This window comes from Aegilops tauschii, chromosome 1 (genome assembly GCF_002575655.3).
Source record: "Aegilops tauschii subsp. strangulata cultivar AL8/78 chromosome 1, Aet v6.0, whole genome shotgun sequence".
Lineage (NCBI taxonomy): Eukaryota > Viridiplantae > Streptophyta > Magnoliopsida > Poales > Poaceae > Aegilops > Aegilops tauschii.
Genome location: NC_053035.3, coordinates 264,822,722 through 264,844,511, shown reverse-complemented (window position 1 = coordinate 264,844,511; position 21,790 = coordinate 264,822,722). Strand labels below are relative to the sequence as shown.

Genomic DNA, 21,790 nt, shown 5'->3' with positions numbered 1-21,790 from the left:
TTTTTAAAAAAGATAAAGAACCTATATTATAATTATAATATAATATGAGTTCTGTGATTAATCGTTTGCTATGTCAGTATCTATACGTGTTTATTAAATGTATAAGGTATAAAACCCCTCTTTCTCTAATTTAGAATTAGAAGGAATTCCACTAACAACACAACGTAATTAACTCGATTCGTTAGAACAGCTTCCATTGAGTCTCTGCACCTATCCTTTTCCTTTGTATTCTAGTTCGAGAACCCCTTGTTTTCTCAAAACACGGATTTGGCTCAGGATTGCCCTTTTTTAATTCCAGGGTTTCTCTGAATTTGGAAGTTACCACTTAGCAGGTTTCCATACCAAGGCTCAATACAATCAAGTCCGTAGCGTCTACCGATTTCGCCATATCCCCATTTCCCTCTTCTTTGAGACCAGGATTCCTTGTGTAATTTCATCCATCTCTTAGTTTTTTTTTGAATCATTGAGTTCATCACTCAACGTAGTGTAGCAGTTCAGTTCGACTCTATTTGAGAGACCTCGCTTGCTTATTGCAATTCAGAATTGAATTGATTCTATCCTTGATGTATTTGCAATTCAATCCGAATCAATATATCCAAAAGTTTTTATCTCCCCCACCTCCCGTCTTACTTTTTTATAGTATTCAAAATTATACTATAACACTTGATAGTTATTCTTTTTTTCTAATCAGAATTAGCAATTTTATTTACTCTAACTCTATGTTCCCCTTAGTGAAATATTAATCCTCAAATTATTAACAAATAATAAAGTCTATAATGATCAAATGAAAATACCAATAAATTCTATAATTTTATTTTTTAATATCCTATAGTTAAGCATATCAAGCTAACTTTATCTTTAAGAAGTTTTAGTATTTTTTTATTTTTATAAGTATAACTTCAAATTTAGAACTAGTTAATAGCTAAGATTAATAACTAATATCTGAGATTTTACGGATTTCCTATACTATACCTATTTCTATTTGTTACACTATTTCCGTTATGTAAGCCCACTTAGCTCAGAGGTTAGAGCATCGCATTTGTAATGCGAGGGTCATCGGTTCAAATCCGATAGTCGCCTTTTTTTCTCTATCGATGTTCTACGAACAATAATCTCTTTTTTTCTGAATTAAATGGAGAATCCAGGATCTTTTATGTTTTTTACCTTACAATTTTGCTAGATACAAAACAATAAAATAAATAATATATATACAAAAAATAAAGATTTTGATGAAATTCCATTTTTGGGTACTTTAGTTGATTTTACTCTGTTTATCCTGTAGTTTAATTCAGTTTTACTTTCGATGTATTCTATAATGTAAATACAATGAAATTAATTGTGTAAAATGAAATTTCAATAAAATAAAAAAAGTAGTCTTCATGTCCCGTTATCGAGGACCTCGTTTAAAAAAAATACGCCGTTTGGGAGCTTTACCAGGACTCACTAGAAAAACACCTAAATCCGGAAGTAATCTTAAAAAAAATTCAATTCTGGGAAAAAGGAGCAATATCATATTCGTCTTCAAGAAAAACAGAAATTGCGTTTTCATTATGGTCTGACAGAACGACAATTACTTAGTTATGTACATATCGCTGGAAAAGCAAAAAGGTCAACAGGCCAGGTTTTACTACAATTACTTGAAATGCGTTTGGATAATATCCTTTTTCGATTGGGTATGGCTTCAACCATTCCTGGGGCCCGCCAATTAGTCAACCATAGACATATTTTAGTTAATGGTCGTATAGTCAATATACCAAGTTTTCATTGCAAACCCCGAGATATTATTACTACGAAAGATAACCAAAGATCAAAAGGTCTGGTTCAAAATTATATTGCTTCATCGGACCCGGGGAAATTGCCAAAGCATTTGGTGATTGACACATTGGAATATAAAGGACTAGTAAATAAAATCCTAGATAGGAAGTGGGTCGGTCTCAAAATAAATGAGTTGTTAGTTGTAGAATATTACTCTCGTCAGACTTGAACTTAACGAAAAAAGGAAAGGTTCATAGAATTTTCTTCCCCTTCCCCTTTCCCCGAACTAAATCGCCCTAAGACCATTACCATTAATTTGTATTTTCCCATCAACTAGCTAAAATTGATTAACCCTAGGATTAGGATCCTTTTTTATTTTTTCCTCTATGTGTATTTTACATACCACAGTAATTTGCTATAGAGAATTTCTAATTTCTATTAAATCAAAATAAGATAATATAAGATATTATTGCTGGAAAAAATTGTTATTTGATTTGATACATTGTGATCCTTAACGTTGATGAATTAAGAAAAACGGAAAGAGAGGGATTCGAACCCTCGGTAGACAAAAGTCTACATAGCAGTTCCAATGCTACGCCTTGAACCGCTCGGCCATCTCTCCTACATAACTTATTATGGAAAATAAACTGAGTGAATAGCGAGTTTTCTTATTCCTGCAGTACAGGTACAACCGCAACCACTCGGGGGTTCCATAGTTTTATTGGAAAAATTCCTTTTGATCTAAGTGGAAGGATACATGATTTTTTACTAGAAATTGCGCTCGCGATAAAATAAAAGTTTTAATTTGGGTTTTCCCGCAACTAAAGAAAAAGAAAATGGAAGAATTCTTCTTATTGCATAATAAAATAAAGAAACCTTAGAATTCCGTTTGCATAAGATACGCTACACCATACTATCAAAATCAAAAATAGGGTATGAGACAATTAATAACTTTGAAAACACGAAATAGTTGATAACATAAGTTGTTGTTCAGAAATAGCAAAGTGGAATGAAATCCAGTCTTAGTCAAATATTTCATATCTCTTCGTGTCCAAGCAGAAGGAAAAAGATACAATTTGAGCTGAGCGGAAAATCCATATCTCTATCTCTCTTATCCATTTAAAGCATATGGATTTAGAGTAGAGCATATGGATCAATCTATTTATAATTATAAGAATCGAATGTGTTTGTTTTTATGTTATTTTGTGAAGGAATGAAAACAATTCTATATAGAATGGGTTGGGAATTATGCCTAGATCCCGTGTAAATGGAAATTTCATTGATAAGACCTCCTCAATTGTAGCCAATATTTTATTGCGAATAATTCCGACAACCTCACGAGAAAAAAGGCATTTACTTATTATAGAGATGGTGCGATTTGACTCTTTTTTTGCTTTTTTTAGCCCTACCTATACCTCAGTCTTACGAAAAAGAGAGGGGGTTGGCATAGAGAGAACCAAATTTGTAAAGCAAACAAACCCACGCTTCGGGAAGGTGAGGCGAACTAACAATTCCTTCCGTCGTGTATCCTCGATTGATGCGGCTTCAGATACTTCAATTCTAGATTTGAGTATTGAGCGAAAGGTTACACCTACAGGATATGGTATGGTATGGATTACAGGCCAATCCTACTCTATTAGTATCCGTAGGCAGCATAGGGGAGAAAAGCACTACACCTAGAAATAGGAATCAACAAGAGAAAAACTTTGTTAGAAATTACCCCTTTCCTGATCGGTATCAGGGCTAGGAAGAATGGTTGGGATAACAAACAACCATCAGGTTTGTACTTTGGATACCCCTATAACCATCAAAGATTGTTGAAGTAGCTAATTCCTCTAAATAGGAGGCGTTGAGAACAAAGAAATTATTGGAGCTATCGTTTTCCTCTAGCATTAATAGAATTCATTGGTGTTAAGAAAAACCTCTTGTGGGAAGGTTGGCTAGAGATTTCTTGGAAAAATACCAGCCCCTTTCGGTTCATAATGAGACGGGACTAATTCTATTTTGATTCTATAGATTATTTCGCTTAGTACTATTATGTACAGAAGGGAGGAGCCGTATGAGATGAAAACCTCATGTACGGTTTTGGAACGGAGATTTTTTGAATAGAATGAACGACCGTAACGGATGTTGGCTCAATCCGAAGGAAATTATGCGGAAGCTTTGCAAAATTATTAGGAAGCTACGCGACTAGAAATCGATCCCTATGATCGAAGTTAAGATAGGCCTTATACACACAAGCAATGGAGAGCATACAAAGGCTTTGGAATATTATTTCCGGGCACTAGAACGAAACCCCTTCTTACCGCAAGCTTTTAATAATATGGCCGTGATCTGTCATTACGTGCGACTATCTCCACTATAGAAAGAAAAAAAGAGAGGATCAAATTTTCTAGTAAATACTAGAAAAAAGGGCTTTCTACATAGGGATAATAAAAACAACGATTTTTCCCTATCAGCTGTAGGAAGGAAGGACACTTCACAAGAATCAAAAAACGAAGAAAGTATGGCCTATACTACTACTCTATGGATAAAGTTTCTCAAATTGATAGAGAAAGCACCGTAAAGATCAATTAGTGAGCGACTGGGTCGATACAACTAAAAAAAACTGCTTACTTATCCCATGATATGGGGCAAAATTTAGGAATCCGCTTATGTAATAGAGCCGATCCACTAAGGGATTAAGCAGCGGTGTAGTATCAGATCCCAAAGATAGTAAGTTCTTTTTTCTTTCTTATGGAAAAAAGTCTTTTTCAAGGATTCTATAGAGATTTCATATATGAAAGCGGGATAGTTACCTTTCAGAAAATTTGAACGAAGGCTCTATATCTATCTATGCTTCATTCTTCTGAAGGTGGGAAAAAAGATCAAACTGATTATTGATAAAAATTAGGGTTTGAAACTTAGGTAATTAATTTCTTCTGCTTAACCCAAGAACAAATTGGATCGATTTTTGATAAATCGAATTCAGTTAAGATAGGGGAAATTCAGATAGCAATTTCTGAGCCGTATGAGGTAGGAAACTCTCAAGTACGGTTCTATGGGAAGGAACTTCCTATTCCGACCGAGGAGAACAGGCCATTCTACAGGGTGATTCGGAAATTGCGGAAGCTTGGTTTGATCAAGCTGCTGAATATTGGAAACAAGCTATAGCGCTTACTCCGGGAAATTATATTGAAGCACAGAACTGGTTGAAGATTACGAAGCGCTTTGAATTTGAATAAGACCATGCTCCTTCTTTTTCATAAAATGGGTGGTTTGGTTGTTGATCCATTAATCAAATAAATTAGGTCGTAAGATCGAATCAAGAATTTCATTATATCCATTTCTTATACCTTCTATTTTATATGATATTTCATAAGAATAAACCATAGGGATAGGGTCTAGAATAGAAGTAATAAACTGAATAAAAAGAGGGGGGCAATCTAAATATTGCTAATATATTAGGACCATCTTATTAATAATTCTAATGAGTTATCTTGGAATTTAGAATCAAATAAAAAACCCTATATTATGCTCAAGGAAAGTAGATATAGATAGGAGCTTATGCCCTAAAAAAAATACACTAGTTTCTTAAATTAAAAATAAAAAAGATTTTTTTCTTACGTCGAGAAATATTTGTTTTTCAAGATAAACAATGTCCGTTAGGCACCTAATCTTTATGTCATAATAGACCCGAACACTTGCCTCGGATTGACTTCAATATATAATTGCTCCAGTGAATAACTAAAAAAAATAGAAGGATGGTAGATAGTAAAGAAAAGAACTAATCACAATATCTATCTTTCAAAATCTATCTTTCAAAATCTATATCTTTCAAAGATTCACTAAAAAGACAGTTGGCGGGTCTCTTTGTATGTCTTGTCCGGAAAGAGGAGGACTTAATGATTATTCGTTCGCCGGAACCAGAAGTAAAAATTGTTGTGGATAGGGATCCTATAAAAACATCTTTTGAGGAATGGGCCAGACCCGGCCATTTCTCAAGAACACTAGCTAAGGGCCCTGATACTACCACTTGGATCTGGAACCTACATGCTGATGCTCACGATTTCGATAGTCATACTGGTGATTTGGAGGAGATTTCTCGAAAAGTCTTTAGTGCTCATTTCGGGCAACTTTCCATTATCTTTCTTTGGTTGAGTGGCATGTACTTTCATGGCGCCCGTTTTTCCAATTATGAAGCATGGCTAAGTGATCCTACTCACATTGGACCCAGTGCTCAGGTAGTTTGGCCTATAGTAGGGCAAGAAATATTGAATGGTGATGTAGGCGGGGGTTTCCGAGGAATCCAAATAACCTCTGGTTTTTTTAGCTTTGGCGAGCATCTGGAATAACTAGTGAATTACAACTCTATTGTACTGCAATTGGTGCATTGATTTTTGCAGCGTTAATGCTTTTTGCTGGTTGGTTCCATTATCACAAAGCCGCACCCAAATTGGCCTGGTTCCAAGATGTAGAATCCATGTTGAATCACCACTTAGCGGGATTATTAGGACTTGGGTCTCTTTCTTGGGCGGGGCACCAAATTCATGTATCTTTACCAATTAACCAATTTCTTGACGCTGGGGTGGATCCTAAAGAGATACCACTTCCTCATGAATTTATCTTGAATCGGGACCTTTTGGCTCAACTTTATCCTAGTTTTGCCGAAGGAGCAACCCCTTTTTTTCACTTTAAATTGGTCCAAATACGCAGAATTTCTGACTTTTCGCGGAGGACTAGATCCAGTAACCGGTGGTCTCTGGCTGACTGATATTGCGCACCATCATTTAGCTATTGCTATTCTTTTCCTAATCGCAGGTCATATGTATAGGACCAATTGGGGTATTTGCCATGGACTTAAAGATATTTTGGAGGCTCACAAGGGCCCATTTACAGGACAAGGCCATAAGGGTCTTTATGAAATCTTAACAACGTCATGGCATGCTCAATTATCTCTTAACCTAGCTATGCTAGGCTCTACAACCATTGTTGTAGCTCATCATATGTATTCTATGCCTCCCTATCCATACCTAGCTACTGACTATGGTACACAACTTTCCTTGTTCAAACACCACATGTGGATTGGCGGATTTCTAATAGTCGGTGCTGCTGCACATGCAGCAATTTTTATGGTAAGAGACTATGATCCAACTACTCGATACAACGATCTATTAGATCGCGTCCTTAGACACCGCGATGCAATCATATCCCACCTTAACTGGGTATGTATATTTCTAGGTTTTCACAGTTTTGGCTTGTACATTCATAATGATACCATGAGTGCTTTAGGCCGTCCACAAGATATGTTTTCGGATACTGCCATACAATTACAACCTATCTTTGCTCAATGGGTACAAAATATCCATGCTACTGCGCCTGGCATAACAGCTCCTGGTGCAACAACAAGTACTAGCTTAACGTGGGGAGGCGGCGAGTTAGTAGCAGTAGGTGGCAAAGTGGCTTTGTTACCTATTCCATTAGGAACCGCAGATTTTTTAGTCCATCACATTCATGCATTTACCATACATGTGACTGTATTAATACTTTTGAAAGGTGTTTTATTTGCTCGGAGTTCCCGTTTGATACCCGATAAAGCAAATCAAGGTTTTCGCTTTCCTTGCGATGGGCCTGGCCGAGGGGGAACATGTCAAGTATTCGCCTGGGATCATGTTTTCTTAGGTTTATTCTGGATGTACAATGCAATTTCGGTAGTCATTTTCCATTTCAATTGGAAAATGCAGTCGGGTGTTTGGGGTACTATAAGTGATCAAGGGGTGGTAACTCATATTACAGGGGGAAACTTTGCACAGAGTTCCATTACGATTAATGGGTGGCTTCGAGATTTCTTGTGGGCACAGGCATCGCAAGTCATTCAGTCTTATGGTTCTTCATTATCTGCATATGGTCTTTTTTTCTTAGGTGCTCATTTTGTCTGGGCCTTCAGTTTAATGTTTTTATTCAGCGTCCGTGGTTATTGGCAAGAACTCATTGAATCTATCATTTGGGCTCATAACAAATTAAAAGTTGCTCCTACTACTCAGCCTAGAGCCTTGAGCATTATACAAGGACGCGCTGTAGGAGTAACCCATTACCTTCTGGGTGGAATTGCCACGACATGGGCATTCTTCTTAGCGAGAATTATTGCAGTAGGATAGTGGCTAGGAGGATTTGAAAGGCATTATGGAATTAAGATTTCCCAGGTTTAGCCAAGGCTTAGCTCAGGACCCCACTACTCGTCGTATTTGGTTTGGTATTGCTACCGCACATGATTTCGAAAGTCATGATGATATTACTGAAGAACGTCTTTATCAGAACATTTTCACTTCTCACTTTGGGCAATTAGCAATAATCTTTCTATGGACGTCCGGAAATCTGTTTCATGTAGCTTGGCAAGGAAATTTTGAATCATGGATACAGGATCCTTTACACGTAAGACCTATTGCTCATGCGATTTGGGATCCTCATTTTGGTCAACCCGCTGTGGAAGCCTTTACTCGAGGAGGTGCTGCTGGTCCAGTGAATATTGCTTATTCTAGAGTTTATCAGTGGTGGTATACAATAGGATTACGCACCAATGAGGATCTTTATACTGGAGCTCTTTTTCTATTATTTCTTTCTATGCTGTCCTTAATAGCGGGTTGGTTACATCTACAACCCAAATGGAAACCAAGCCTTTCGTGGTTCAAAAACGCGGAATCTCGTCTCAATCATCATTTGTCAGGACTTTTCGGGGTAAGTTCTTTGGCTTGGACAGGACATTTAGTTCATGTTGCTATTCCCGCATCCAGGGGGGAGTACATTCGATGGAATAATTTCTTAGATGTATTACCCTATCCCCAGGGGTTGGGACCCCTTTTGACAGGTCAATGGAATCTTTATGCCCAAAACCCTGATTCGAGTAATCATTTATTTGGTACCGCTCAAGGAGCGGGAACTGCCATTCTAACTCTTCTTGGGGGATTCCATCCACAAACGCAAAGTTTGTGGCTGACCGATATGGCTCACCATCATTTAGCTATTGCATTTATTTTTCTCATTGCCGGTCACATGTATCGAACTAACTTCGGAATTGGGCACAGTATTAAAGATCTTTTAGAAGCGCATACTCCTCCGGGGGGTCGATTAGGGCGTGGGCATAAGGGCCTTTATGACACAATCAACAATTCGATTCATTTTCAGTTAGGTCTTGCTCTAGCTTCTTTAGGGGTTATTACTTCCTTAGTAGCTCAACATATCTACTCTTTACCTCCTTATGCATTCATAGCACAAGACTTTACTACTCAAGCTGCTTTATATACTCATCACCAATATATTGCAGGGTTCATCATGATAGGGGCTTTTGCTCATGGAGCTATTTTTTTCATTAGGGATTACAATCCGGAACAGAATGAGGATAATGTATTGGCAAGAATGTTAGACCATAAAGATGCTATCATATCTCATTTAAGTTGGGCTAGCCTCTTTCTAGGATTCCATACCTTGGGCCTTTATGTTCATAACGACGTCATGCTTGCTTTTGGTACTCCAGAAAAGCATATCTTGATCGAACCTATATTTGCCCAATGGATACAATCTGCTCATGGCAAGACGACATATGGGTTCGATATACTCTTATCTTCAACGAATGGCCCCGCTTTCAATGCGGGTCGAAGCCTATGGTTTCCCGGATGGTTGAATGCTGTTAATGAGAATAGTAATTCGCTTTTCTTAACAATAGGACCTGGGGATTTCTTGGTTCATCATGCTATTGCTCTAGGTTTGCATACAACTACATTGATTTTAGTAAAGGGCGCTTTAGATGCACGCGGTTCCAAATTAATGCCAGATAAAAAGGATTTTGGATATAGTTTTCCTTGTGACGGCCCAGGGCGCGGCGGTACTTGTGATATTTTTGCTTGGGACACATTTTATTTGGCAATTTTCTGGATGTTAAATACCATTGGGTGGGTTACTTTTTATTGGCATTGGAAACATATCGCATTATGGCAGGGCAACGTTTCAGAATTTAATGAATCCTCCACTTATTTGATGGGATGGTTAAGAGATTACCTATGGTTAAACTCTTCAGAACTTATCAATGGATATAATCCTTTTGGGATGAATAGTTTATCGGCATGGGCGTGGATGTTCTTATTTGGACATCTTGTTTGGGCTACTGGATTTATGTTCTTAATTTCCTGGCGGGGGTATTGGCAGGAATTAATTGAGACTTTAGCATGGGCTCATGAACGCACACCTTTAGCTAATTTAATTCGCTGGAGAGATAAGCCCGTGGCTCTTTCCAGTGTGCAAGCAAGATTGGTTGGATTAGCTCACTTTTCCGTGGGTTATATATTCACTTATGCAGCTTTCTTGATTGCCTCAACATCAGGCAAGTTTGGTTAATTTAGTTTGTTTTTTTGTACTGTATCAGCACCTAGTTCGTTACTCTTGATAGAGAGGGAGGATCTGCCTTTTTAGATTTCTTTTTATATTTATTTTTCCATCTAGGATTAGAATCGTATACTTGGTAATAATAGCAACGACACATTATGGCAAAAAAAAAGTTTGATTCAGAGGGAGAAGAAGCGGCAGAAATTAGAACAGAAATATCATTTGATTCATTAATCTTTAAAAAAAATATAAGAAGCAAAGTTTCTCCCTTGAGTTTGAGTGAAAAAACGAAAATGTGAGAAAAATTGCAATCCCTACCGCGTAATAGTGCACCTACACGCCTTCATCGACGTTGTTTTTTGACCGGAAGACCTAGAGCTAACTATCGACATTTTGGGCTATCCGGACACGTACTTCGAGAAATTGTTTATGAGTGTTTGTTACCGGGTGCAACAAGATCCAGTTGGTAAGGATAAAATACCCTTTCGTATTTGTATGGATTTCTGGAATTGATAATCATAGAGGAGCCCTCTTTACCATTCTGTATAAATGGACTATTCTATTTGTATAGATATTGGTAGAGGGGCGTATCCAACCCTCTTTTATCCACTAGTTACCCCTCTTTAGTTTAAGAGTATAGAGCAGTTTGGTAGCTCATAAGGCTCATAACCTTGGGGTTGCGGGTTCGATTCCCACTACCGGCTCCATACTCCTTCTTTATGATATATGCATGATATAATATATATATATATCATGCATTTGTATCTAGATTTTTTGATTTCCTAAAAGAGTTTTGGTCTAACAGTTTTTTCTCAGAAGAAGCAAAAAATAAAAGAAAGAATAAAATATGAAAGAAAAGCGTCCATTGTCTAATGGATAGGACAGAGGTCTTCTAAACCTTTGGTATAGGTTCAAATCCTATTGGACGCAATCTTATTTCTATCTATTCTTTAAATAACTATACTAAACTAAAAACAAAGAAAACTTTTTTGCATGATTCAAATGAAAAAGCTTTCTCAACGATTCCTATTCTACTAACAAGAGTAGACATGCAAAATTTATTTGTTACTGAAGAGAAAACCGTTCCAGCTGTTCCTGAATAGCTTCCTTCAAAAGGATTTCCGCTTGCTCGGTGAATGTCTTGCTAGAAGATATAATTTCTTGGAATTGAGGTTTAGTATCTTTTAGATGTTTACGTAACTCATCCAGAAATTTATTTACCTGTTCAATTTCTAATGAATCAAGATATCCTCTTGTTCCGGTATAAATAGTAGCTATCTGCTCTTCCACTGGGAGAGGATTTGCCTGGGATTGTTTAAGCAATTCCCTTAATCGTTGACCCCTTGCCAATTGATTCTGACTTGTTTTATCGAGAGCAGAGGCGAATTGTGCAAAGGCTTGTAACTCTGCGAATTGCGCTAGTTCCAATTTTGATTTGCTAGCTACTTGTTTCATGGGTTTAATTTGAGCCGCGGATCCTACTCTGGAAACAGAAATACCCACATTAATAGCGGATCGAATTCCGGCATTGAATAGATCCGCAGATAAGAATATTTGTCCATCTGTAATGGAGATTACATTAGTAGGAATATAGGCGGAAACGTCTCCAGATTGAGTCTCAACTATTGGTAAAGCGGTCATACTTCCTTCGCCTAAAAGAGAATTTAATTTAGCGGCTCTTTCTAAAAGGCATGAATGCAAATAAAAAACATCCCTTGGATAAGCCTCACGGCCGGGAGGTCTTCTTAATAGAAGGGACATTTGGCGATAAGCTTGTGCCTGTTTGGAGAGATCATCATAAATTATTAAAGTATGCCGTTCGCGGTACATAAAATACTCAGCCAGGGCTGCTCCCGTATAAGGAGCGAGGTATTGTAATGTAGCAGGTGAATCCGCCATTTCAGCTACTACAATAGTGTATTCCATAGCCCCCTCCTCATGGAAAGTAGTTACTACTTGAGCTACGGAGGATGCTCTTTGACCGATAGCTACATAAACACATATGACACCTTGCCCTTTTTGATTGAGAATTGTATCTGTGGCTACTGCTATTTTGCCAGTCTGTCTGTCCCCAATAATTAACTCTCGCTGACCGCGCCCTATAGGGATCATCGAATCGATAGCAATAAGCCCTGTTTGAAGAGGTTCGTATACGGAACACCTGGAAATTATACTTGGAGCAGGAGATTCAATTAAGCGAGATTCGGAAGCTATAATTTCGCCTTTCCCATCAATAGGTTTAGCCAGAGCATTTACAACACGACCCAAGTAAGCCTCACTCACGGGTATCTGAGCAATTCTTCCTGTTGCTTTTACAAAACTTCCCTCTTGTATCATCAACCCATCGCCCATTAATACAATCCCAACATTTTTGGATTCCAAATTCAGAGCAATACCCCTAGTACCTTCTGCAAATTTGATTAATTCACCTGACATTATTTCACCAAGACCTATAATACGAGCAATCCCATCCCCCACTTGAACTACGCGACCTATATTCTCAATCCCTACTTTCCTATTATATTGTTCAATATGTTCGCGGAGAATTTTATGAATTTCGTCGACTCGAAGGGTTGCCATTAGTGTTTCTTGACTCTTTTTTCGGAAGCAAGGGGAAAAATAATGCCTAAATTCTAAACGAAAGTAGAAGTTCAAGGCCTAATTAGTTTAATTATCTCTTCCATTCCAGGGACCCGAGAATGCCAATATTTGCACGAATCGTACGGAAATGTAACTCGGTATTCAAACAACTATTCAGAGTTCCTAGAGCTCCTTGTACGGCCTGTTGGAAAACCCGCTGTCGGACCTGATTCATTGCCCTTTGTTTTTCAAAATAAAGGGTTTCGTTTTTAGACTTTTCCAATTGTTCCAAACTAATAGAAGTAGCATTAATCAAATTTGCTTTTTCTCGTTCTATCTGAGAGTATCCATTCATTCGATACTCATCCGCTTCTAGTTCGACTTTCTGTAATCGAATCCGAGCTTTTTCGAGTTGCTCAATGGTCCCTCTACGCAATTCTTCTGAATTTCAAATAGTACTCAAGATCCTCTGTTTTCGATTATCTAATAAATCTTTTAATGAAAGTAGATTATTTTGTAAGTTTACAACTTTTATGATCTCTTCCCGAACCAAACATGAATCTTTTGATTCATTTGGCTCTCACGCTCCTTTTTTTTCTATAGCTATTTCCATATATTTTTTTAAGTAATGAGCCTATCCTCTATCTTCTTTTTTATGTTTATATTTCAATATACCGAAACCTATATAAGACTAGATAAATATTAAGAGGACTCTTCCGCCTAGATAAAAATATATCATGGTCAGCAAAGTTGTTTATTTTTATTTGCCCTCTAGTTAATAATTTCAATTTCATTAAGAAAAACTAACTAAATAAATGGAAAATGAAAATTAATAGAATTCTTTTTTTTCTTCAAATCCAAAAAATTTCTCTTTTTTATACATAGGTCGTCGATTCGGCATTGGTTAAAAAAGGGCAGGGTGCCCCCTTTTTTTTCTAGTAAATAGTTCAAACCATTTTACCAATATGAGTGTTCTATATCAGATAAATTTTACATTAGCTATTTCCCGTTTAAATTCGGTACTAATACTAATATAGTTGTAGAAAGAGTACCTTTTTTTGCCTGGACTTCAAGCAGTTTAGCTTTAACCGTGTTAATGGTCTCACATTCTTGGTTTATAGAGAATCAAAGTTGATTTACCAATGAGTCGCGAAATGCTATGGTTCTTCCATATGATTTCTGAATTTATTCAGAAGTAATTCGTCGAGATCGTGCGCCCTTTTCTTATTTATCCGAAAAATACTAAAAAATATTATAAAGTGCAGCCGGATAGATCCAATCTATTCTTGAAATAGACAACTCGCACACACTCCCTTTCCAAAAAAATCAAAACACCAACCACTACAGTTAGATTTATTAGATTTGTTGCTAAAATATCGGTATTAAGCCCGAAACTGCCAGCGGATGGCCAGTGAGCTAAAAAAACGAAAGAATGGGTTACATTTTTCATATGCTCTCCTCTTATAGATAGGACGAACAAAGAACAAAGTTTTTCAATCACTTACTTCGCTCGCCCTTTTTTGATCGGTTTTTTAATGCAAATAGATTAAATCTAGTAATTTCTTTTAGATTAAGTCTTACGTCTTGTTTGACCGGTGAAAGACTTCCTTTGTTGAAATGTTCTGTTCCCAAAATTCCTAAAATAAAAGGAAAAAACTTTCCACTTTCCTAAACTAAGGACGGGAAATAAGAAGGTGAGCATATCTTCTAAATTAATAATACTCAACTCAGCCCTTCCTAGAATGGGGTATTATCTGTCCCAATAAATAGATAATTCCAGGAGTAATAAATAGGAGTAAATGAAATAAAGTATTGATATAATTGGAATTGCGGAAGCAAATACCAATTTACTAAAAAAAGAAAAAAGTATCTAATCGAAATCGAAATATTTTTTTTAAGATTAAACAAAAGGGTTCGCAAATAAAAGCGCTAGTGCCACAACTAGTCCATAAATTGTTAAAGCTTCCATAAAAGCTAGACTAAGCAATAAAGTACCTCGTATTTTACCTTCTGCTTCTGGCTGTCTCGCAATACCTTCTACAGCTTGTCCTGCAGCAGTACCTTGACCAACTCCAGGTCCAATAGAAGCAAGCCCTACGGCCAATCCAGCAGCAATAACAGAAGCAGCAGCAATTAGTGGATTCATGGTGAGTAGTTCCTCGTGTCAAAAAAAAGAAATGGTTAAGGATACAATCAACTAATAAATTCTTACTGCTAAGCTCTATTGGGGAGAAGTAAAGTAACTAAAAAGTACAAATTGAAATCAAATTGAAATGATAATGTGAATTGTCCGAACTACATAGAAGGGAATTCCATATCCATATATCGGATTAGATAATGAATCTAACCTAGGAATATATAATATAATATCCTATATATATACATTTGTTTCTTCTTTTTTGTTTGCATATTTTCTCATTTTCTATTGAATCGGATTCTAAACTCATTGCTTAAAGTGGAAACCTGCATAAAAGAGGACTCCACTTATAGACATTAAGGATATTATAGTATAGATCTAGCCTGACTCCACCCTCCTTAATGCATATATACTTTGAAAATTCCATAATATAGTCTTCTATTCTCTCTCCTACAACTCTAGGCTATATATTCATACGCATTTCTAACTATTTTTTTGCAACCAAGCAGATTATCTGGAACCATGCATGAATTGAGCTAAGCTGCAAAAAAAATACTATTTCCAAAAAGAGTCAATTCAATGATGACCCTCCATGGATTCACCTATATAGGCTGCGGCTAATGTTGCAAAAATAAGAGCTTGAATAATGCTTGTAAATAATCCAAGAAACATGACCGGTATAGGGATTACTAAGGGGACTAAAGAAACAAGAACAACAACGACTAATTCATCCGCCAATATATTCCCGAAAAGTCGAAAGCTAAGCGATAATGGTTTTGTGAAATCTTCTAGGATGTTAATTGGTAAAAGGATTGGAGTTGGTTTAATATATTTCTCAAAATAGCTCAATCCTTTTTTGCTAAGACCAGCATAAAAATATGCCGCTGATGTGAGTAAAGCTATAGCAACAGTAGTATTTATATCATTCGTGGGCGCTACTAATTCCCCATGGGGTAACTCTATAATTTTCCAAGGTAAAAGAGCACCCGAGCAATTCGAAACAAAAATAAAAAGGAACATAGTTCCAATAAAGGGAACCCAGGGACCATATTCTTCTCCAATCTGAGTTTTGCTCAAGTCTCGAATAAACTCAAGGACATATTCAAAAAAATTCTGACCGTCGGTCGGGATGGTTTGTGGATTCCGAATAGCTATGACAACTGAACCTAGCAAGATAGTAATGACGACCCAAGAAGTGATGAGTACTTGGGCATGAATTTGGAAACCTCCTATTTGCCAATAGAAGTGTTAGCCTACTTCTACACTCGATATATCGTATAACCCCTTGAGTGTTTTAATGGAACAAGGTATAATATTCATATTGTCCTCTGATAAAAATTGAACTTCAAAAAAGGAATTCTTTTGATTCAACCATCTCTTTCTCAACTCAGCAACTTGAAGTATTAATCTTATATTTAGGATACCAAGAAAGCACATCAGATCATAATATATATCAATACCCTCTAATATATATCAATATTCCCCTTCTTTTTTCTATGCAAAAAAAAGATATAGTAAAGTAAGTGATTCCATAAATTTACGCAGTTGCCCAAGAATTCACTATATATTCTTAATCAACGATTTCTTATATAGAAAGAACAGCCCTCACAAATTGAAAATACTAATTTGTTAAGAATCAATCGAATTGAAGTCATAGTGTCATCGTTGGCTGGAATCGATATATTCGCGAGATCCGGGTCACAATTTGTATCGACTAAAGAAATAGTAGGAATCCCCAAAATGGCACATTCCCGAAGAGCTATATACTCTTTTTGCTGATCAAGGACGATCACATTGTCTGGCAATCTCGTCATATATTTGATCCCGCCGATATACCTTTGCAAGGTAGATAATTTTCTCTTCAAGATTGCCACATCTCTTTTTGGGAGATGGTGGAATTTTCCCATTTTTTCTTCTGCTCTGAAGTCTCTAAATTGAGAAAGTCTAGTTTTCGTAATCGACCAATTCGTTAACATACCACTGAACCACTTTTTATTAACATAATGACAACGAGCCCTTATTGCAGCTGATGCTACTAAATCTGTTGCTCTTTTTTTGGTACCAACAATTAAGAAACTTTTTCCCTGACTTGCTGCATCAAAAACTAAATCACAAGCTTCTGATAAAAAACGAGCCGTTCTAGCGAGATTTATAATATGAGTACCTTTACGCTTTGCCGAAATGTAAGGGGCCATTTTAGGATTCCATTTCTTAATACCATGACCAAAATGAACTCCTGCTTCTATCATCTCTTTCAAATTAATGTTCCAATATCTTCTTGTCATTTTTTCCACACTTCCTTTTTTTTAATCCTACCATTCCATTACGGAATTTAGTTCTTTTTGAAGATTAAGAAAGATCCGAAATAGCTTGAAATAAAATATTTTTTATGTATCCTTAAATGATATAGGGTTAAATGTTAAATGGGGGTTCTTATGTCTCATAAAAATTGTTTGTTACGTCAGAATCTGAAGAAACTAATTCTGTATGGAGAAACCAAAAATCTCTCATTTCCGACGCGAATAGATTTTTTTTATTTCAAAATAAAGGTTCTTGTCTTGTGGGGAACGATGCACAAATTTTTGGAATCCGGTACCAACAGGTATAATCCCCCCCCAGAACTACGTTTTCTTTCAAGCCTTTCAACCAATCAATGCGACCTCGTAGGGCAGCTTTTGCTAAAACTCGAGCAGTTTCTTGAAAAATTGCTTCAGATATGAAACTTTGGGTATTTAGGGAAGCCCTTGTTATTCCCAATAAGATTGCCCGATAATAGATCGATTCATCCAAAGCTAGTCCTGCTCGTTCCGCTCGCAATAGTCCGATTAATTCCCCAGGCGAAAAAACATTAGACATTCCATCTTCGGAAACCCACACTTTTGATGTTACTTGGCGTATAATAATCTCTATATGTCTATTATGGATCTGTACCCCTTGGGATCGATAAACCTTTTGGATTTTATTAACCAAAGAGATACGACTTTGGGCTATGGTTAGCTCAGCTCGAATCAAGAATCCCCAAGGGACCCCAAGAATTCTTGGTATACGCTCATTCCAATCCTCAATTCTCCTTTCGAGATTCGGGGATAATGAATCAATTGAACGCGCTTCAAAGATTTGTTCCACTTTTGGAAGACCTGTGTTATGTCACTAGATCTCGATTTTTCATATATAAACGTAACTAACCTATCTCCCTTGTAAAGGATTTCTCCATAATGACCATTAACAGTTGCTCCTGTAGTGGCCAAATAAGGTTTAGCTGCTCTTATAACAAAGGAATTCATATTTACAATGAAAATTTGACCGATTTTTATGTGCGATTTAAATAGACATACATTTTCACAAATAAATTGTCCAAGGTGAATTATTGCCAATGTCTCTTCCCAAGAATCATGATGGACAAAGTGACAATTCAAAAGGAATGGATCCAACATTATGTTACTATCGAAATTAGAAATCCTTTTATTTTCATCTATTAAAGAGTATTTAAGTTCTTGAAGTACTTGGAAGGTTTGTTTTAAATTGTCAACGAACAAATATTTTTTAACAGGATTTTATTATGCGTTAGTAAATAGTAAGATGAAGAAAAATGCGATATACTAGCTACAATAGCGCCTAAGGGCCCAAAAATTTCTCGAATAGGAATTCTAGGATTCCATTCTTTTATCGCATTGGGATGTTTTGAATTCTTGAATAAACCAATTCGAGAACAGTTGGATGCCGACAAAATCATCAAAGAGTGGTATTCTTTATTTCTATTCAACAAAGTGCCAATAGCTTCTGGATGTTGGCTAAGTGATTCAATCTTCGCCTTGGAATAAAAAGAATTGATATTGGCGCGATCTAACCTATTATGGGGAATCGGTCCTGCACTTGTCCTACCATACTTTTTTTGTGTATACGAAATAGTGGACTTGACTAACTCAATTCATAGGAAATCGCGAATAAGATCATTTGCTCTTACCTCAACAAGGGAAGCACCAGCCTTTTCTTTTTCTTCTTGTTCCCAATTCACTACTAAGCAAGTTCTAACAAATTGACTATTTGTGTGATAAATTCTTTGAGTTAACTTGCTATTTTCATGAGAAATAAAATTGACAAGTCGAATTTGGAGATTATTTTCTTCTTGCAAGAGATCCTGCGGGAAAAGTGTTGCTAAATTTCTTCCTTCGTCCATTTCGTATGCCACTGTAGGGCGAACGGAAACAAAATACTTTTCCTTGCTCTTGAGAATTTTTTTCCGTTGAACATAGACCCAATTTTTCCTTTTTTTGATTCCTTAGAATCTTTTTTTTGTCTTTCTGGCTTTATCAAACAGCCACCTAATATCTTGTCCGCCTCTTCAGGAAAATGAATATCTCCGGAAAATATTTTGAGTTCCGTATGGCTTTTTTTTCTCTTCACTCGGACCAGTCCGCCTAGTCGACTTCTTGTATTTTTTGTGAGTTGTGTATCCACTCCAATAATACTATTGTCAAGTATCTTTAGGGATGAAGATCTCGGCAAGATATGAAGTTCTTGAAGAATGAAAAAAAACCGATCTACTTCTTTTTGGTATTTTAGACTAAATTCTTTTGTTCCTCGATGCTCAATCAAACCCTCTTTTTTTAAGATGGAATCTTCCTCTGGGCTCTCGTATTCGTCCTCTGAATCTTCTTCTGAGTCTTCCTCTAAAGTACCATATTTTTCCTCTGCGCTTTCCCCGGGGCTGCCATATTCGTCTTCTGAGTCTTCCTCTAGAGTTCCATATTCGTCCTCTTGGGTCCTATATTTGCTCTCTGGGATCCCATATTCCTCTTCTGAGTCTTTCTCTAAAGTTCTCTGGGTTCCCATATTCGTTTTCTGGGCTCCCATATTCGTCTTCTAGGGTTTCATATTCGTATTCGTCTTCTAGGATTCCATATTTAGATTCTTCTAGGGTTTCATATTCATATTCGTCCTCTCGGGTCCTGTATTCGTCTTCTAGGGTCTCATATTCCTCTTTTGAGTCTTCCGTTCGAGTCCTATATTCTTCTTCTAGGGTCCTATATCTAAATTTAACAATTCCTGAACCCTTTTTATCTTTTCTGTATCGGGGATCGTCAAAATAAGCAAAAATTGTATTTCTACGTAAAACACCCATAAGGGGGATTTCAATCGAAATCCCAAAACAGGATATTAGTTCTTTCTCTTGTTCTTGATGATATTGTAATGGAATGACGAACCTATTTCTTCGCTTTTTCGCCAACAAATCTGAATTATCTTGAAAAATAGAAGGATAGATAAAATTCCAATGGCCATTGGACATGATTCGATCCGACGTTGAATAATCAAGAATTTCCCTATCTTTTTTACCATAAGTATTCATTTGATCTTGATCCTTGTGGAGTGAAAAAGACGCTATACTGGATCTGCACATACTTACTGACAATATCCATAAATGGCTTGTTTTTGGTAATCGGCGAAGATTACCATATTGATATTCGGGCGCATGGTAAACATCAGTACTCCAGTGCATTTCGCCGTCTGATTCAGAATAAATATGCTTTTGTACCCTTTCTTTAAAATGTAAAGTGGGCGTTCCAGCACGAATCTCCGCAATTACTTGTTCGGATTTTACATATTGATCATTTTGCACTAGAATCAAGCTTTTTGAGGGAATATTCACACTATATAGAATATCTTGACTCTGAATAGTTACATGCAAGTCTATATAACATAGAAAAGCAGGCTGCCCATGACGGGTACGTGTGGGGTGAACCAAATTCTCATTGAATTTTATTTTTCCATTCGAAGGGGATCGTACAAGGTCGGCAGTACCCCCTGTGAATACTCCGCCAGTATGAAAAGTTCTTAATGTTAGTTGAGTCCTGGCTCCCCAATTGATTGACCTGCAATAATACCTACGGCTTCTCCCAATTCGACCAGATCACTATGAGTAGGACTCCGGCCATAGCATAATTGACAGATCCAAGAAGTGCTTCGGCAAGTAAAGGGGGTTCTAATATATATTGGTTGTGCTCGAAATGGTTGTGCTCGAAAGGCAGTTATGAATCGATTGACTAATCCAATTCCAATATCTTGATTTCATGCGGCAATGCATCGTGAACCATATATATATCGTCTGCTAATACACGACCAATTAGTGTTTGGACAAAAAGTTTTTCCGTCATCCCATTTTGAGGACTTACAGAAATACCTCAGATAGTACCACAATCTCTTCTACGCACAATAATATGTTGAACTACTTCAACAAGTCTACGTGTAAGATATCTAGCATCTGCTGTTCGCACAGCAGTATCTACAACCCCTTTGCGGGCTCCATAGCAGGAAATTATATATTCTGTCAAAGAAAGTCCCTCGCGTAAATTGCTTTGAATAGGTAAATCAATCATTTGTCCTTGAGGGTCCGACATTAATCCTCTCATACCTACTAATTGGTGTACTTGAGATGCATTTCCTCTGGCTCCTGGAAAAGACATTAGATAGACTGGATTAGAAGGATCCGTTATCCGAAAATTTGAATTCATTTCTTGTTTCAAATATTCACTTGTCGCATACCATATCTCAACAGATTGGCGCAATTTTTCTACCGCGTGTACAGCCCCATAATAATAGTGTTTCTCCAAAAGAAAACTCTGTTGTTCCGCGTCTTGGACTAACCATCCCTTAGAGGGTATTGTTAAAAGATCCTCGATTCCTAACGAAATCGATGTAGTAGTGGCTTGATGGAAGCCCAGAGTTTTTAGTTGATCCAGTATATGGGATGTATATCCCATCCCAAAATGATCTATTAATCTGCTAATAAGTCGTTTCATACTAGTTCCGTCTATCTCTTTATTATGAAAGACCAGATTGGCCCGTTCCGCCATACATAAGTACCCCCTTTTCGGCTGAGTCGGATTCGACAATGGGCCTGAGTCAGTGATTCGAAATTTAATTAACTTGCCTCAATATCAATCTGGATTCGCGTGGCAAATAATG

General features: G+C 36.9%; 2 long non-coding RNA genes and 3 other non-coding genes across 5 annotated transcripts in view; 3 read left to right on the top strand and 2 right to left on the bottom strand.

Annotated features, from left to right (window-relative positions):
• LOC141021032 (uncharacterized) overlaps positions 1 to 21,790 on the bottom strand; it is a 143,012-nt gene that overhangs the window by 54,519 nt on the left and 66,703 nt on the right. The window lies entirely within an intron of this gene.
• Positions 1 to 21,790, top strand: part of LOC141021031 (uncharacterized) — a 144,009-nt gene that overhangs the window by 55,863 nt on the left and 66,356 nt on the right. The window lies entirely within an intron of this gene.
• TRNAT-UGU (transfer RNA threonine (anticodon UGU)) lies at positions 1,008 to 1,080 on the top strand. The gene has a single exon. It is a non-coding gene; the product is annotated as a tRNA-Thr (tRNA).
• TRNAS-GGA (transfer RNA serine (anticodon GGA)) lies at positions 2,291 to 2,377 on the bottom strand. The gene has a single exon. It is a non-coding gene; the product is annotated as a tRNA-Ser (tRNA).
• Positions 10,969 to 11,040, top strand: TRNAR-UCU (transfer RNA arginine (anticodon UCU)). The gene has a single exon. It is a non-coding gene; the product is annotated as a tRNA-Arg (tRNA).